This window comes from Triticum dicoccoides, chromosome 4B, assembly GCF_002162155.2.
Source record: "Triticum dicoccoides isolate Atlit2015 ecotype Zavitan chromosome 4B, WEW_v2.0, whole genome shotgun sequence".
Taxonomy (NCBI): domain Eukaryota; kingdom Viridiplantae; phylum Streptophyta; class Magnoliopsida; order Poales; family Poaceae; genus Triticum; species Triticum dicoccoides.
The window spans coordinates 544,754,267-544,768,451 of NC_041387.1; positions in this window are offsets into that span (position 1 = coordinate 544,754,267).

Here is a 14,185-nt window from a genome sequence, read left to right on the forward strand (position 1 = left end):
TGGCGCAATGTGTGAAGGCCCCAATCATTCGAGCCCAAGAAAGACGCAGGCCGGCCCAATTGTGGCCCGCTAAAAACCAGGCCCGTTAGAGTCAAATGTTTCGGCCTGGTCGACTACATCTGATTTTTTTCAGATAGCGAATGATGGCAGTAACTAGTAGGAATTAAGAACAAACCTACTCTATACAATAAAGAAATTACGGCATAGTAACTAAGAATAAACCTACACTATACAATAAAGTATTTAAGGTATATTACATCCACTGGGCATCAAAGTTCGCCACCAGTGATCATAAAGCGCAACGAAGAAGCAGATTACAAAAACTGGGCACCATTGCAGCGTAACAAAATAATACTGAACTAAGACCACTTCCAAGACAGTTCAAGAAAGGTTAGCCTTGCGGGGGAACTGCTACGCAAGCTGCTGAGCAAGGCTGTGAGACCGGCCTAGCATGTCGATCATAGCTTCCAGGTGTAGCTGTTTAGCGATGAGGTTCTCATTGGTGTTCTCCGCAATCTTCCTTAGAGATAGGACTTCAAGGCGAAGTTGAGTTGCAGAATGCCTTTCTGCTAGAACTTGGTACTGAAGAAGTCGAACTGATTCAGACAACGAATTCTGTGAGCTTGTCTGACTGCTAGTCTCAAGTAACTTGAACACTGCATCAAGACAAGACTTTGGGGTTGTCTCGCTATCTTCAAGATGTTTTGCCTTCTTTGCTGCAATATATGTTGGGTTTGTCTCACAACCTTCAGCAGACTTGTGCATGCCATCAGGCATATCACCCTGAAACAAAGCAGAGAGATGACAGGTTTTGCACGTGTATAAACAAACATGATAACTGTGATGTCAATTCCATCCAATTTCAAATTAGAAAATAAAGAGTAAGTACAAAATATCAATAGCATAATTTGGCATTGTTCATAATGCGAGGAGCTTCACCACACTACTGGATTACCATGTCAACATAACAAGCATAGATGAAGGGCAAAGAAAATCATTGTATCTATTTTGGATAATGTGCATGGCATATTGTTCATATCATCAGCCACATCAGTAAGATAAAATAGGAGATGACAAGGTGCAAACGTGGGCTGCTTCACCACACACTAGATTATAGATCCACAAAACAAGCATACATATAAGGAGTATTAAGTAATGTGCATGGTATGAATAAGGAATTTGGTTTTACAAGTAAAACTTAGAACTTACAGTTCTTGCGAACATGCATTTTGGTAGAAACAACAAACTAAACAGCAGTAAACGATAGGGAGTATGAGAAAATTAAACAACAGTTGAGGATAAAGGCTTTAGAAGGACTGACTTACATTAACAGTTAACACCGGCTTTATAATGCCCTTCTCCATGTCAAGGGAAGGATAACTCAAGAATTTCAGCACAGAATCTTCTTCATAAGCATTGCTTGTACTCTACATTTTGTAGAGAGTAATTATAGATATGATAATACTGGAAGGGATAGAGGATAATGAAGATAAGATCCATATTGATGCTACATAATAAACTACCAATCCCTGGAAGTACAAGCGTTACAGGACAAATGTACTGACAAGAGCAATGGGCTACACTTCTGCACTGGCATTGTCTATATTCTACTTGTTGGTAAGATTAAATATAGATCTGATCTTTTTTATAAATGGTGGGCAGGGGAGATAAGATGCAGAATGCTACACAATGAACAAATCCCTCTTCCCATAATACAAGAGTGTTTTGAACACTGGTGTACTGTACAAAACATTCTTATATTATGGGACGGAGGGAGTAGCTGTTAATGTAAGTACAGTGATAGACCACATTCAGTCCTTACAAGAGGACTGCAGAGCTAAACCTCTTCAAAAGCATTGGGTTGATTCTAAATTTATGTAAGAGTCCATACTGATCTTATAATGTCCACCAAATGGACGATTACGAGGCTAACATGTGCAGTGATGCTACATAATCAAACAGCTGTGAAAGTAAGTATGGTCATACAGGGCAAGAGGTACTCACAAGAGCAATGCAGTGTGCAGTATAGTTGCGAGATTTTGTGGTCCCTTGAGAACGAATGTTCTTCTGCTAACAGTTTTCGTACAAGTGAGACATTAAGGAAAATGCAGAAATGTAGTTCAAATTGTGATGTGATATCATAGACAATACCTTACGCTGCAGCTGAGACCAATGTGTAACAAGATTATTCCAGTCACCATCGGATAAATGTAGCACCGGAGACTTTATAGAAATTTCGTTCAGAGGCTTGCCATCGAAGTGCGCTTGCCTCAGGTAGGAACGATACTTCATCAATGAGTGCTTGAAAAGCGCAACCAACCCTTTCTCGTCTTCACAATCCAGTTTGCTCCTCGCCTATTTAAAAGAATGAAGTCTTGTGTCTTCTGTCAGCAGAAACATATGCAGTAATGACCATGAATAACATTAGTACATTACTTACATGTAAGTTGCGGAGGAAGACTGGAAATTGTTCTGTGTCTGCAGTATAATCTTTCCATGAAGGAAAAATGCGCACAAAGTTCCTGACAACAACATAAGCTTCGTCTTCTAAACTGGGAAGAAATGGAACAGGGGTCCTATTTGCTGCAATTGGGGCTCTCTCTGGTTCTAAAAGGGATTTGGCAACTGGATTTGGTGTACTCTTTGCTGGAATGGGGGTTTTGCGTCGTAGAGCTGGTGCTATGTCAACTGGCATAATCATACTGTTTGCTGCAGTTGGGGTCTGCTGAGTTGGGGCATCAGAAATGACCGGTGTAGTAGGGCTAGAGTCTGCTAGAGTTGGGGTGTTTTGTGGGTCAGGTGATATTGCAACTACACCTAATGGGCTATTTGATTTATCAGGTGCCACTACCTTTTCCAAATACTTTGCTTGTGCTCCTCCACGATCAGCAATCGCCCTCTTCCTTTTGAACGTCTGATACACAAGAACAACATTTGAATGGATAAATATGGTATGATGACAGATGGAATATGTACTGAAAATGGATAGGCAGGGCATATTCACATACACGATGTGTAAACTAAGCTAATGGCAGTTCAACAAAGTAGAAGCAATGCAAAGCATCAGTTGCAAGATATGTGCGAGCAATGTAACCTTGGAAAGTTAGAGCAAGTACCTTGATGGGTGAATAAGATAGGGCATCTTCCTCTGACTCCTCCACTAGGGAGCTACATTGACTTAGGTCTCCCTCTAGCTCAGAATCACTGTTAGGATCATATTCTGAGCATGAATCTGTAGGTGGAGAGCATTTGCATTGCATTGCATTGCATCCAGACTTGATTTTAGTCCCTTAATGCCAAGTTTGACAGCCATGGCATTGTTCTACTTTATTCTTTTCATGCGCGCAAGCTCATAATCATTATGATGTTGTTCAGACTGTGAGATTCATGAAAACATAAAAAGTAGTCAGATTATCTATGGAATGCATTGCGGATTCAACTCGAAGAGTGTCTCCCTATAAACCCCTGCATATGCAAAGTTCACCCCCCAACCATGCTGACCAGACCACACACAGAGATACAAATCCCTTATGTCTCTATAACAGGCAGGCACACATTTCAAAACTGAAGTAGGAACATTATAATCATATGAAATTTGTATTTGAACAAATAAATAAAGCAATTATGAGTGGCATAATGTTTAGCTTCAAGGGTGGAGAGTTGGTAGTGCGACACAAAGCAAGTAGGTAGATTGTATTCCATGTAAAAGATCGAAACCTATGTAAAAGCGAGAAATGGCACTTTCTTTCTACACAATGTAGTGTTCGTTGCCCACACATGATGGAAGAGATCACATAGAGAAATACTATTCACTCATGTCTACGGTTCCCGTATTTAGAAATAGGGTGGTCCACCCTAAAAGAATATTGACAACAAAAATGACAAGGCAAGCATAGATGTAGTGAATCAATCATTTACTTGTGAGCTTACTAGGACAAGTATGCAGAATTGTAACTGCAGTAAGAGACCGTCCAAAATCTGAATGAAGAAGTTTGTCTAGCACTTATTGTTTGCAAATAATCGTTGTGAATAATTGGATATTATATTGAATGAGTAAGAAAGACAAGTAAAATTGTCAACAACCCTGGCTTGTAGTAGTAATCTGGGTCAATGTCACTACAACCAACAATCCAAAATGACTAGTGTCTGTTCCGAGGGCCGGAATTTTGAAAACCCTGTGAACTTTAGAGGTACTAAAGATTACCGAAATACATCTGAACCATTAAGTGTAGGTAGCACTGAGCACACAACAAACCCTAATGACAGTCCTGCCTAATGAGTAATGAATCAATTAGAAAATGGGTGATGAGGAGTGGCTGCTGAGTGTTGAGGATGTATCTCAGGATAAATCGGGTTAGCTTGGTGGGTGCTACACGCCTGAGCCCTGAACGGACTAGGAAGGTAGGCACGGCAGCGCGCCTGGGCAGCGGTGACGCTGTTGGGCGAGCGGCTCCTGGCCTCCTATTAGTCCGGCGTCTCCTCCTAGAGTCATGCCGTCCGGGGACGGCAAGTCGCCGGCGAGGCAGGCGGCTGGGGGCGAGTAGAGATCGGAAGCGCGCAGCAGAACAGAGGGGAACCGGGGCCTGGGACGACCTAAAATCCCAGGGTGAGCCGGCCCACCATGGGCACCCTGTAGAGATACACACCCGAGCGGCGAACATGCATTTTCAAAACTAATTTAGGTATATTTAGCTGACCAATTAAACAACTCTATTTTAATAATATCATATTCGTATTTGAACAACTAAGCTTGTTTAGCTTGATGGGTGGAGCAGTGTTATTATGACAAGAAGCACGTGTTCTGATCGTATAGTGATCATAAAAGGGGGAAACTCTAAGCATATTTTTTAGCAAAAGAGGGTTTCCCCTCCGATTTCTATTAAAGAAACCACCACGGAACCAACATGATCAATTAAACTGTATTATGGTTGTGCCATGGCAGATTTGAAGCTGCAAACCGGAGAAATGATATTTAGCATCCATTGTTTGCTTCGAACTAAGAACTAAATTCTAAGAGCTGGAAGGAAAGTAGAGTAACCAAGTTAAGATCTATTTTCTGGTTGAGATCAAAAAGTTGAGGAGATATGAAGTGCCACCTCTCTTGCGGCGCCGTGTAGGCATCGGGGGTGCGATGGCTGTCGCTGGTGTTGAAGCAGATCTGCAATGGTAGACGAGTGCATCAGGGGATAAGTCCCGTTGCGGTGGAAGATAAGGTCGTGTGAGCGGCCCCGACAAAGAGGACGACGACACCGATGAAGCGAGAGGACATGATGCAAGGCTATTGGTCCATCACCGTGGATGAGAAACGTCCATCTCTAGCAGTGGACAATGCGGTCTTGGTAGGCGCTCCGGCATGGTGGAGGACGGTGGCGATGGATGTGGTGGAGGACGGCGGCAATGGATGGGGTGGCGGACGGAGGCTGGTGTGGGGATGGGGTGTTCTAGCGTGGACGGTGTATGAATCGGAAAATGGAGGGAGAGGTACAGGGAACCATGTTTTTGGGACGCGCCTGCCTGAAATATGGGAAAGTTACGAACTTAGCCCCCGTTTAAAATTTGGACATCTCGTTGGTTGGGGATAGGACGGTAATCTTGCATCTCGCCAATATTTGCCCAGAGCGATTTAGGGCGAGGAGAGGGTGGTTGGCGCCCATAGTTGGCGCCCACGGTGTATGAACGGGGCTGACAGGTAGGGTGGTTGTGTCACGTCTGAGTGAAGTTACAAACCTGCCCCTATTGAAAATATTTGCCGACATCGATTTCGGCCGAGTCGAGTTTGTTTTGCCGCCCATCGTGTATGAATGGGGAATGGAGGGAGAAATAGAGGTCTTTCGGACGAGCTTGAATCAAATGTGTTTTTCCGCCCATGTTTGACACCCACCGTGTCGGAATGGGCTCAGAGGCGGCCGTGTCACATCTAATTGAAGTTACTAACCTACCCCTATTTAGAGCAGTGGAAATCGGGCCGATGGATTGTCCGTGTAATGGGTAGACAGTAATTTCCATCTCCCAAACACTTGGCTTTGGGCATTCGACGTGGAAGTGGACATTTTGCCGCTTCTTTCGAATTTTGGGACAATAAGCATCCACGTTTACCCTAGCAACTAAATTTGAATCCATTTTTTATTCCTATATCAATCTTTATAAATCATTCTATGTGTTTTTATATATCTTCAAAAGGACAACAAAGATGTATTCCACTGTCATATATGAATATGGTTTACAAATGTCGATACTCAAATTCAGAAGGTAGAATCTAGTTTAAGGTGAATTCGAATATTTGGAACACTTCATGTCCAACTCAAATGTCACACACAGCATAATGTGTACTCCCATTTAGATATGTACACAAGCGATGTATCAAGATTCAAATACCGAGTCAATCAACCAAGAATGTACAGAACTAACAGACATATAAACACTTATAGAGTATATGGATCAATAATATCAACTAACATAGATAAGCCAGGCCGCTGTACTTTTTTTTGGCTACAACATCATCTTTTTTTAGCCAACATCTTGGCCCTTTCTGATGCGTGCCACTTATGGTCCATCTATACTACTACTATTGCTGAATGCACATTCAGCCCGATTGGCATATTTGTAGGCCTGGCACAGCAATCCAAATGAAATGTCTCCGAGTCTTATCAATTAATACATACTTGTGCTCAAATAAAATTAAAAACCAAAAAACAAAAAAAAACAATTATTACAAGATCTCTAAAACAAATGGTTTGATTGATTACATGAACAGAGAACACAAAGGTTATTCAACGATGGAAAGAACATTTCACCTATGATTTACCAAGTAGGAATTTAATTTCCTTTTTTCCTTACCAAGTACCTTGCTTCGTTTTGAAATCCACCAAATATTTAATGGTTGTCTTGAGTACTGCTTGTGATTGTGCTGTTTGCTTCCTGTAGGATCGGAAGTATGTCTAGAGGGGGGGGTGATTAGACTACTTGACCAATTAAAAACTTAACCTTTTCCCAATTTTAGTCTTTGGTAGATTTTAGCTATCTTAGCACAAGTCAAGCAATCTTCACAGAATTCAAGCAAGCATGCAAAGAGTATATGAGCAGCGGAAAGTAAAGCATGCAACTTGCAAGAATGTAAAGGGAAAGGGTTTGGAGAATTCAAACGCAATTGGAGACACGGATTTTTTTGTCGTGGTTCCGATAGGTGGTGCTATCGTACATCCACGTTGATGGAGACTTCAACCCACGAAGGGTAACGGTTGCGCGAGTCCACGGAGGGCTCCACCCACGAAGGGTCCACGAAGAAGCAACCTTGTCTATCCCACCATGGCCGTCGCCCACGAAGGACTTGCCTCACTAGCGGTAGATCTTCACGAAGTAGGCGATCTCCTTGCCCTTACAAACTCCTTGGTTCAACTCCACAATCTTGTCGGAGGCTCCCAAGTGACACCTAGCCAATCTAGGAGACACCACTCTCCAAGAAGTAACAAGTGGTGTGTTGATGATGAACTCCTTGCTCTTGTGCTTCAAATGATAGTCTCCCCAACACTCAACTCTCTCTCACAGGATTTGGATTTGGTGGAAAGAAGATTTGAGTGGAAAGCAACTTGGGGAAGGCTAGATATCAAGATTCATATGGTAGGAATGGAATATCTTGGCCTCAACACATGAGTAGGTGGTTCTCTCTCAGAAACAGTAAGTTGGAAGTGTAGGTTCGTTCTGATGGCTCTCTCTCCAAATGAAGAGGAGGTGGAGGGGTATATATAGCCTCCACACAAAATCTAACCGTTACACACAATTTACCAATCTCGGTGGGACCGAATCAACAAACTCGGTCAGACCAATTTAGTAAACCTAGTGACCGTTAGGATTTTCGGTGGGACCGACATGCAACTCGGTAGGACCGATATGGTTAGGGTTAGGGCATAACGTAATCTTGGTGAGACCGATTACACAAACTCGGTGAGACCGATTTTGGTAATAGGCTAACCAGAGAGTTGGTCAGGTAAACTCGGTGGGACCGGTTCGCTCATCTCGGTTGGACCAAAACGTTACGAAAGGGAAACAGAGAGTTTACATTGCAATCTCGGTGGGACCGATCGCTCATCTCGGTGAGACCGAAACGTTACGAAGGGAAACAGAGAGATTACAATCCCATCTCGATGAGACCAAGATCCCTATCGGTGAGACCAATTTGCCTAGGGTTTGTGGCAGTGGCTATGACATCTGAACTCGGTGGCGCCAGATAGAAAGAATCGGTGGGGCCGAGTTTGACTTTTGGTTTGGGTCATATGTGGATATGAGAAAGTAGTTGAGGGTTTTTGGAGCATATCACTAAGCACTACGGAGCAAGAGACTCATTAAACAACACCTCATCCCTCCTTGATAGTATTGGCTTTTCCTATAGACTCAATGTGATCTTGGATCACTAAAATGTAAAATGTAGAGTCTTGAGCTTTTGAGCTTGAGCCAATCCTTTTATCCTTAGTATTTTGAGGGATCCACTTTCCTCATCCATGCCATGCCATTCATTGAGCTTTTCCTGAAATGTTCATCTTGGAATGATGTTAGCTCAATGAGCTATATGTTGTTAGGAATTACCAAAACCACCTAGGGATAGTTGCACTTTCACTTCCTCAACATGTCAACTTCATCTCTAAGTGCAGAAGCAGAATCTCTTTCTGCCACTAGTTTAGCCTCTAGAGCATCAGCAGTTGGCAATTCATAATGGACGAATGGGCCGGTGCCACTGCTGTGGGATGATACAACGTCCATGGGGACCTCGCTCTTTGATCTTGGGTTAACCTGTTTTGCCATTAAAGTTCTGATTGGATTCAGAAAAGTTGAAGTTAGCAAAACATCTCAACTGGGAGTTATAACAGTAAACCAGTTAAACAAACAATGAATTAAAGAGTTTCAATTGGATGCTGAAAAGTAGTTATTAACATCATTGTAACCCGCTGTTGCAGCAGCAAAGCAGTTAAAGAAACAAGTAGATATTTAAGTTAAGGCAAACATGTAATTCTTAACAGTAAGTATCAAACACATATATAGGCGCAGTCTACAATATGATTAACAGGCTGTGGCATTATGTAATCAGTAGCAAACTAAAATAAGCCAAGCAACATAATTGAACAATTTTGCAATAAGTGGCTAACCAAAATTCCGAGAAGCAGGTAACTGAAGTTATGCTAGTTCTTTGTACAGGCACACTGCAACTTCTTTTTCGCTTACAAGGTTGTACGAAGGAGTCCATGGCATCAATTGCTTGGATACGCAATCCCAATACTTCTTTCTTCCCACACTGCATTGGTAAGTCGAATGGTTAATCTGGTAAGATGGTGCGTCCTTGATATGTTATATGAGCACGTGTAGTCAGACTAGTTGTAGCCACACACATCACACTGGTTTTACTGTATATTTCATGCGATTACTTTTGGCATATTGAGATCTAAGCAATCTACAATAGGATGAAAAGACTGGCATCCTTCACATTATTGGCAAACTCAGTTCATAGAAACAAGCAACTCAACCATTCTATGGGTAAATCAAAAGCGCCACTGGAATATTTTTCACTACCCAATCATACACGCAAAAAGGGGCGACGCCACCATAGGGGCTGGTATGGGCGGTCGCCTCAGGTGGCTAGAAAGTGTGCACCTAGTTTGAGTCGTCCAGGTTGGCACAGGCTAGTTTTGTTCGTCCCAACGCACTAGCAGGCAATGTAAAAAATGAAGAAAAATGTTTCAATTTGGATGTGCCAATAACATAAGTGCAAGGCAGGCCCTAAAGCAGGCTCGTGGCCCAAACGAGTGCCTCCCATATTGATCGACAGCAGGAAAAATCCCAATTGATTCGCTCCAGCCTCCAGTATGGTTCACTCCTAACCTAGCCGCCGCTGGACAGACCGACACAGCACTTCCTCGCGCCCTCGTTGGAGGGCGGTCACCGGGCTTCAAGCAAACGGAAGGACAAGAAGATGAAGATCCAACCCTGGGTGTAGCCTGCATGGGAGGCAGCAGCGGCAGCACGGGCATGGCATCGAGCTCGCGCAAACGGACAGCCGCATCTTGCAAGAGTAGCATGCGCAACAAGCAGGTACATCACATTCCTGATTATATCTAATTCAACTCTTCACTTTCTGGCCAATAGTTAAACCTGACGGTGTTGTAAAACTGCTTGTATGTAGGAAATCTATGAGAAAATGAAACCAATTTCTACTTATTTTATAACTCCCCCAATCAATACTGAACTGACTGAATCTGATGTATCTAATCAAGTTTCCGATGCAAACATACAAGCTCATGTTGTTCTTGAGCCTAAAGTGTCTAATGAACAGACTGCTAATGAAGGATTTGATGCAAACATTTTACATTCTCTTGGTGATGAACATATAGTGTCTAATTAGGGATCTAATGCAAGCATTTTGCAAACTCATTGAAGGATTTAGTGTCTAATGATGATCTGCGATGTTGAGAAAGACAGAGATTTGCAGGCATTGATGACAAGCAAATTATAGTGCATTTTCATAGCTTGAGGAAGTGTCGAGGCCATCTACCAGAAAGTCCCAGTATCATGAAAAAATAGCATAAATACTTTCCTAATCTGTTGTTTGAAACTATTGGCATACTTGTGCAGGATAGATATATTGATATGTAGTTTGCGCACTAGTTATAGGTGCAATTACACGTCGATATTTTCAGCCAGAGACGAATAATTCAAGCAGGTACATACCATGTTTGTAGTCCTTGTACACCATGTTGCATTTTGTGTTTTTGGGTGCTTGCATCATTTAGTGTCTATAATATGAACTACTTTGGATCATTAGCTGGTTTTCAAAGTGCATGTAGCTTCACATTTCTCAAGTTATGTTGATTTTCGAAGTGCAAGTGCCTTCGTATTTTTTAAGTTAAATGTTCGCCCCTGGTAACTTGAATTCATGGATCCGCCACTACACACTAATCATACACGAATGCCAGTATGAATTAAATGAAATGCAGGGACTTACGCTAGCTCGTTCTACAGGCTCACTGCAGCTCTGCTTGCGCTTGGGATGCTCGATGTACAAGTCCACGTTACCACTTGCTTGGATGTGTAGGCCTTGTGCTCCTTGCATCCCCGTCTACATTTTTGACACGGTGAATGGTTGATCAAATAACAGGAATCGACCTTGATGTTGTACCGTAGTGTTGGGGAACATAGCAGAAATTCAAAATTTTCTATGCATCACCAAGATCAATCTATGGAGAGACTAGCAACGAGAGAGAGAGGGAGTGCATCTTCATACCCTCGAAGATCGCTAAGCGGAAGCGTTACAAGAATGCGTTCGGTGGAGTCGTTCACGAAGCGATTCAGATCGCGGCCGAATCCTATCTAAGCACCGAACAACGGTGCCTCCGCATTCAATACACGTACAGCACGGGGACGTCCCCTCCTTCTTGATCCAGCAAGGGGAGAGGATAAGTTGAGGGAGAACTCCGACAGCACGACAGCATGGTGGTGATGGAGCTCATGGTTCTCCGGTAGGGCTTTGCCAAGCACTACGGAGGAGCAGGAGGTGTTGGAGGAGGGAGAGATTTGCGCAAGGGGAGGAGTGCGGCTGCCCTCTCTCTCCCTCACTATATATAGGGGGAAGGGAGGAGGGGGAGGCGCCCTAGGGTTCCCTAGGGGAGGGGCGGTGGCCACAGGGGAAACCCTAGATGGGTTTGGGCGCCCCCACCCCTAGGAAACTTGCCCCCCAAGCCGGGAGGGGCGGCTGCCCTAGGGGTGGCGCCCCCACCTCTCCTGGTTACGTGAGATGGGGTGGGAGGGGCTCTCAGCCCCTTAGTGGGCTGATGTGCCCTCTCCCCTTGGCCCATAAGGCCCCCCAACGTTGCCGGGACCGAAACCCCTTTCAGACACGCTGGTCATCACCTGGTACCCTCGGAACAATTCCGGACTTCAATACCCTTCGTCCAATATACCGATCTTCACCTCCGGACCATTCCGGAGCTCCTCGTCATGTCCGGGATCTCATCCGGGACTCCGAACAACATTTCGGTAACCACATACTATTTCCCATAACAACTCTAGCGTCACCGAACCTTAAGTGTGTAGACCCTACGGGTTTGGGAACCATGCAGACATGACCGAAATGTTCTCCGGTCAATAACCAACAGTGGGATCTGGATACCCATGTTGGCTCCCACATGTTCCATGATGATCTCATCGGATGAACCACGATGTCAAGGATTCAAGCAATCCCGTATGCAATTCCCTTTGTCAATCGGTATGTTACTTGCCCGAGATTCGGTCGTCGGTATCCCAATACCTAGTTCAATCTCGTTACCGGCAAGTCACTTTACTCGTTCCGTAATGCATGATCCTGTGACTAACTACTTAGTCACATTGAGCTCATTATGATGATGCATTACCGAGTGGGCCCAGAGATACCTCTCCGTCATACGGAGTGAAAAAATCCCAGTCTTGATTCGTGCCAACCCAACAGGCACTTTCGGAGATACCTGTAGTGCACCTTTATAGCCACCCAGATACGTTGTGATGTTTGGTACACCCAAAGCATTCCTACGGTACCCGGGAGTTGCACAATCTTATGGTCTAAGGAAATGATACTTGACATTAGAAAAGCTTTAGCAAACGAACTACACGATCTTGTGCTATGCTTAGGATTGGGTCTTGTCCATCTCATCATTCTCCTAATGATGTGATCCCGTTATCAATGACATCCAATGTCCATGGTCACGAAACCATGACCATCTGTTGATCAACGAGCTAGTCAACTAGAGGCTCACTAGGGACATGTTGTGGTCTATGTATTCACACATGTATTGCGGTTTTCGGTCAATGCAATTATAGCATGAATAATAGACAATTATCATGAACAAGGAAATACAATAATAACCATTTTATTATTGCCTCTAGGGCATATTTCCAACATACTCCCACTTGCACTAGAGTCAATAATCTAGTTCACATCACTATGTGATTGTAATGAATCAACACCCATGGGGTTTGATCATATCTCGCTTGTGAGAGAGGTTATTAGTCAACGTATCTGAACCTTTCAGATCCGTGTGTGCTTTGCAAATCTCTATGTCATCTCCTAGATGCAGCTACCACGCTCTATTTGGAGCTATTCCAAATAACTGTTCAACTGTACGAATCCGGTTTACTACTCAAAATAATCCAGATTAGTGTCAAAGTTTGCATCGGCGTAACTCTTTACGACAAACTCTTTTACCACCTCCATAATCGAGAAAATTCCTTAGTCCACTAGTTACTAAGGATAACCTTGACCACTGTCCTGTGATCCATTCCTGGATCACACTTGTACCCCTTGACTGACTCATGGCAATGCACACTTCAAGTGTGGTACACAGGATAGCATACTGTAGAGCCTACGTCTAAAGCATAGGGGACGACCTTCGTCCTTTCTCTCTTTTCTGCCGTGGTCAGGTCTTGAGTCTTTCTCAATACTCATACCTTATAACACAGCCAAGAACTCCTTCTTTGCTGATCTATTTTGAACTCCTTCAAAATTTTGTCACGATATGTATTTATTTGAAAGTAATATTAAGCGTTTTGATCTATCTTTATAGATCTTGATGCTCAATGTTCAAGTAGCTTAATCCAGGTTTTCCATTGAAAAACACTTTTCAAATAACCCTATATGCTATCCAGAAATTCTACATCATTTCTAATCAACAATATGTCAATAACATATACTCATCAGAAATTCTATGGTGCTCCCACTCACTTCTTTGGAAATACAAGTTTCCCATAAACTTTGTATAAACCCAAAATCTTTGATCATCTCATCAAAGCGTATATTCCAACTCCGAGATGCTTACTCCAGTCCTTAGAAGGATTGCTGGAGCTTTGCATACTTGTTAGCATCTTTCAGGATTGACAAAACCTTCTGGTTGTATCACATACAACCTTTCCTCAAGAATATCGTCGAGGAAACACTGTTTTGACATCCTATCTGCAAGATTTCATAAATCATGCAGTAATTGATAATATAATTCCAACAGACTCTTAGCATCGCTACGAGTGAGAAAGTCTCATTGTAGTCAACTCCTTGAACTTGTCAGAAAACATCTTAGCGACAAGTCGAGCTTTCTTAATGGTGACACTTACCATCATTGTTCGTCTTCCCTTTTAAAATCCATCTGTACCCAATAGCCTTGCGACCATCAAGTAGTTC